Source organism: Pyrgilauda ruficollis, unplaced genomic scaffold (genome assembly GCF_017590135.1).
Source record: "Pyrgilauda ruficollis isolate IOZ18807 unplaced genomic scaffold, ASM1759013v1 scaffold7, whole genome shotgun sequence".
NCBI lineage: Eukaryota > Metazoa > Chordata > Aves > Passeriformes > Passeridae > Pyrgilauda > Pyrgilauda ruficollis.
Genome location: NW_024528821.1, coordinates 8,473,364 through 8,479,363, shown reverse-complemented (window position 1 = coordinate 8,479,363; position 6,000 = coordinate 8,473,364).

Genomic DNA, 6,000 nt, shown 5'->3' with positions numbered 1-6,000 from the left:
AAACAAGACCATTCTGAAGTTTCTATACAGTTTTAGCATACTAGCATCCTTTCCAATACAATGAAAAATGTAAAAGAAAAACAAGTGCTATCTAAGCATTATAAAGAAAAAGAGATATTTTAAATTCTGACCTGTCTAGAAAGGATTTATATCTGATAGAAAAGAAGTTCTGTGAAAAACGAGGAGAAAGTATTTCACAGGACTATGTCATCTTTTTCAGAAAAGCTACTCTTTAGGTGCTTCAAATGCCACCATTTCTGATATTGAGCCCAATTTAGAGAGGATTTAACAAAGACTTTACAGGCACTGTTATTATGCTTGATCCAAAGAGAGCTTCATGATCAGTGACACAGAAAACGGAGCAGGGAGAGGGCAGATACCAATTCTGTGTCTGAATTAATGGCCAGAGGTTCACCACAAGAGAAGATCAGAATAAACTCAAGCTGCCAGATGGTTGATTCATTTTCCCAGGCAGGAGATTCGTGCTCATGCTGCTTCCTTTCTTTTCATGCTTCTTCCTTTTCTTTCTCCCGAAGAATAGGAAGCCCCTCTGCCGTTCCATTTCCTCATTTGTATTATTAAAAAAACCCAAATAAACAAAACAATCAAAAACAAACAACAAAAAACCAAAATAACAAACAACAACAAAAAAAAGCCACCACCAACACGCCACCACCCACAATCATTTATTTATTTAAAGACTTTTCTTTTGAGAATTGGAGAAAGAAACCAGAATTTGTATACTGGATCACCCAAGGTGAGGTGGTATCTTTGATGGCCTGTATTGAATAAGCCCTGACCACACTTCTGTCTGTTGAGATGGGTGCAGAGGGAAAAAGCAGTTTTCCCAGTCAATTTTTTTTCCCCAGATTTTTGAATCTGGCTTAGTCACTCCAGGGAAATCTGCTCTAAATCCTTTTGAAGATGAGCTATTACATAAGAAACAAAAATAAAGACCAAAAAATGGGTTACTTTCCCATAATTTGGAGGAGATTGCACATCAGTAGCTCCTTAGGCCTTTCCCTGCTCTGTGAACAATTTCTTCCTTTTTCCATTTATGTAAGTCTCCCTTGTGTGCCCCTGTTTCTCACCAGGTCTTTCCAGAACACCCAACTCGTGTCTGAATTTTCTTTGATTCGGTAAGTTTCTGCCTGCTCCTTCTGTGAAGGAGCACAGAATCACAGTTTGTCCCATACCACTACAAAGAAAGGAAGTTTTAACTCCCCTTCATCATCAGCTCTAAAAAAGAACAGAATCCCAGTAAGTTGCAGATGCCTTTCTGCTAATTGCATTATGAGCAGCAGCTTTACTCAGTCCCCTATGCCACTTGTTACCCAAAGCCTTTCTATGTGTCATTCTTTGAGATAAAAATCCCTTAGCCAGATTCTGAAGTTCCATCAGCAAACTGCTGTAAAGTCCACACCAGTTTTTGGTAGGAAATAGTGAAAAGCCTTTCTCCTGGCTGCAGTCAGGACAAGTCACTTTCACCTGAGGCATCACCTCACCCTAGGTACAGGAACAAGTGTTACCAATGAGGCCACCTCTCTTGGGTTCTGGACACAATGTGCTCCAGTTCCTGGATGTAGGAAAGTTTTTGAAGACACAGACAAGACATTATTTGTGTTCTGTAGCTAAGTCCAGGCAGAGGAACCATGAATCAAGGTCCATTTTATGAGTCAGGCACTGTGACAGCATCAGTGACAAAGTCTGAGGAGGAAGCACAGGAACCAGAGAAGCATGTTTCAAACTGGGTAAGCCAGGTAAGTGGCAGGGCCCCCTTAAAGGCAGCAAAGAACAGAGTGTGTGACAGAAAAAGGGCTGGGGTGAGAGGCTGCCAAGAACTGAGATAAAGTCAAAGAGGCCAAACAGCACAACTGATGCCAAGCAAGGCAAGAAGCTTTAGCTGAGAAACAGCTAAAACCCAGTGAAACTATATCATACTCTGGATGTGTAGGGCTCCTAACCCATCAGGGACACAAAGCAGTTCTCAGCTGGTCAGAGCTCACAGGGCTCCAGCCCCCCTGAGACTCTGATATGGAGCCAGGGCTTGCCTAAAAAGGGGAGAAGGGGCTGGCTTGTGGCTTAGGTGAAAATAAAGTGGAAGTGAGACAGAAACACCATTATTCAGCTCAACCTCTGCCCAGGATCATAGAGCAAAACAATTGTGAACAACGAAGTCAATAGTTTTGTGTTTAAAATCTGAAGAAAATCCCCTATCAAATATATGGGACAGCACTCCTCCGTATGTGCAGGCAAACACAAGATTTGGATGATGTACCTTGGTGTTTTCCCCACAAATTACTGAGGCTGGAACTCAGGGGCTTAAAGGGGAAGTCTAGGCAGTGGGGGGTTGTTACTGACAGATAAGGTCAAGGAACAGATAACTCTTTCAGATTAACTGGTATGGTTTTCTGGGGCTGACCTACCACATTCCCAAGATCCTCTATATATGTCTGTCCCTAACACAAGCTTCCTTTGGTTTAGTTTTCACCATCAACCAACTTCAAGGTTTCTTTCAGACTGTGTTTCTCCTAAGTCACTCCCCTACTGCCAGTTGTGTCTGGGGCTCAAGGCCTTTTCTGCTGCCTCAACTCTGACACAGTGGGTGGTGGAAGCAAAGCAAAGTGTGATGGTGTCATTAGCTGAGATTAAAGGTTTTTGTAAGTGGCACAATGCATAACAAGTAGCAAGGAATACAACAGTTTATGACTTGTTGGGGGATTGCACAGATGTTCAAAACCGTTAAGACAAAAATACTTCTTTCAGACTGTAACTTTTTTGAGTGACAGTAGCAGTCCTGCAAAGTGCCAGCAGCTGTGAAGGAAGTGTTTTCCCCTCCGTGGCAAAGAGCACACCTGGGATGCTCACCATAAACACCGAGCACAGCAAGTCCCACTCTCACTCCCCCAGGGAGCCCCCACTTCTCCCTTCCCTGTACCTCTGGTTCCAACTGTGGGCCTAGCAGAAGTGAAACTTCCAACCTGGAACATGGATCTTCCTAAAAGAAACTTGCAATTGCCAATTAGGCCTTTAAGAAAGCAACTGTTGACGAAGTTATAAAAGTCCTAAATTGTGATGCAGATGTCCAATTGTTATTTTTGGTACATCTGTTTTGCAAAACACCCATTTGAAGCAACAGTGACTTTTGTACCCTGCAGGCAGAGCTCCCACACTGACTCCAGTAACATCTCATGGTCGGTTGTGCAGGACAGGGAGCTAAAGCCTTCAGAGTCCTGGACTCAGAAGCTTCTCTCTGTAACACAAGAGTTAAAAGGAAGAGATGCCTGTGGCTTGACACTCGCTTTGGAAAAGCCTGTATTCAGAAGATGAACTGTTTGGCTTAAGTGGCGACTCTCATCATACACTGCAAAATTAAGTTACATAAGAGAAATTGTGTCAAGAGCTTTACAGCAAGATCTAACAATATAAAATCAAAAAGACATAACATGAATAGATTTAAATGCTGTCTTGGTAATCTTTGAAGGTTATAATAATTCACTCTCCAAAATCTGAAGGTGACCATACACACTTTTACTAAACCTGGCTTTTTAGCAATTATTGTAATGATTCTTCTAGACATTTTCACAGTGGGACTCTGCAAATGTATTTTTCATTTTTTGATAGTAAGCACCATTTTTCAATCTGAGAGCAAAACTAATTTCAGTCTCTCCAATACATTTCCAGCAATTATTACTTATCAAGAAATTTATCTCAGTTAACACAATAGCTATCCTTAAATTAGTAATTATCTAAAGACAACCAAATAGTTTTTGATCAGCTTTAAATATTATATATTCACAATATAATTAATATCATCATTCATAAATGAATATATACCGTCTTCTTTCCTGTTCTAGGAAAAAGCAAGTTTCTTGGGAAGCCAGTTACAGAGCCATGTTCTTTAGTTAACACTTACAGATTCACTGTAATGTTGTCACTATTGCTTAGTAGGAATTCACAGTTAAGAAAAAATTGAAGATATAATCTGAATTTCAACACAGATTGTTTATCATCACAAGCCATTTTGCCTTCTCACAGAAAGCCACATTATAATTACAGCACATTAATTGCTGTACAGCAGCATCAGTAGAGCTCTTGAAGTGACATGACACAGTGACATGACACATTTGCCACGATGAGAAGGTACTTTCTACAACCTGAATCAGTGTGAAGCCATGGCAGGAGCAGGGGGGAGGAAAGCTTTCCTTGGTCAAGTTTTCAAGCTACTCAGTGAAACTTAATGCATGTAAAGCACACAAAAAACTGGTAGGAGGGAGAGTATTCACTCGTACTTCATTTCCATGAGGAATTAAGGTGCATGTGGGTAGACAGGCTCTTCCCATCTGACCCTATGGAGAAGGGGACCTGCACCCTTCATGAGCCACGAGGCCAATCCGCTGCTCTGCACAAGCCCACAGGGAGAAGCCTCAGAGGCAGCACTGGAAGCATCTCTCCAGCCTTCCCTGGCACCTGGCCTTGCTGACAGGAGGCAGTTGTGCACAAGGCAGAGGGTAACAAAGAACATCGTGTAACAACTCACTGTTCAGATCCTCACTGCTGCAGAAAAACACTGCAAAAGCCAGAGAAACCTCCGGCTCCTCTTTGCTCTATGAAGAGCTGACCTTCACACATCAGGTGCTTGAACTTGCACACTTTGTAAGGCAGAGTCTGTTCCCAGCAGTTCCTGAAGACCACAGCAGCAAAGGTCACTGCCCCTGGCAATGCTCCATCTACAGAACACCACTTCAGCTTGGTTTCACATGAACACCATATTCAAGTGCCTGCAGTAACCTCCACCCAGTGATAATTCAATTCCAACCATCCACTGTATTTACATTTCTGTTAATTACAATAAAAACAAATAGAAAAGGTAACTTTAAAACCCCATGCTGATTAACAGCAACACTTTGAAAACTTTAAGGAACTATTTGTCCTGTAGCTTCAGACTGCACATACAGCTAACAAAAAATCCCACTGAAGAACTGTAGTCAAAACTAAACTAACCAGACAATGTTAAAATGAATATTTAAATACTCTAATTGAAAAAAAAAAAAAAACCAAAAGCAAAACCCCTAAAAACCCCACCAACAAACCAACAACCAATTCCTAAGCTATAATTTAAGAAGGTTTTATTGTATTATGAGTTTAAGATCAAGTCTCAAAACAAATTTTAAAAAAGTCCAGACAGCTCCAAGCTGTAGAGGCAGAAGCTGCTGCAATCAGCTGAGTAATCTCTGTGTTTCAGACCCCACGTTTCAAGGCAGTGAGAAAAAGCTCCACGCATAACAAAAACATGGACTCTGGGTTCTCCTTATTTTAGCCTTGTGTTTCTAAATAAGCCATGCACTTCCCGTGCTTTCTAAGCAACACACTTCCAGGACCTTACTGAAAACCCGTGTAAATCTCTCACGTATTCAGAGTAGCAAGTAGTTCTGCTACTACAAATAACATCTCGGATACTTGAACATATTGCACGGCTCCCAGGAAACTCATAAAAATCAACTTCCAGGGCACCTGTGTCCTGCTCCTAACCTCCTTTTCAAAGCCCCTGTCCATGCACTTCATTTATTTGCATCCTTCATTTCTGTCTCTTTAAACATTCAGCTCAGTATTAGAGGCCATGGAATTTCTTCTGTTTCTTTAAGGTACTGAAAATCAGAGTAAATTGAAAAAGTCTTCCTAATTCAAGCTGTCAGAATTTGATGACTATGCTAATTATTTTTTCACATTTAGTCTGAATAGAACTCTGATTATAGTTTCTTTTAAAAAAACCCTAAACCAACAGAGTTTGTCATTTTTATTTTGACATCTCACTAAAAGGCTTTTAATCCTCTAATGTCCCTAAGTGATTACAATTTGAATTGCTATATAGCTGTATCTTTTATAATATCAATGAAAAAGTTGCAGTAAGGGATATGTATCTAAAAATATAAACCTTTTAAAAGTTAACAAGATTTACCATGAAGCAATCATGCAATGTAGGACAATGTGCTTGCTCTC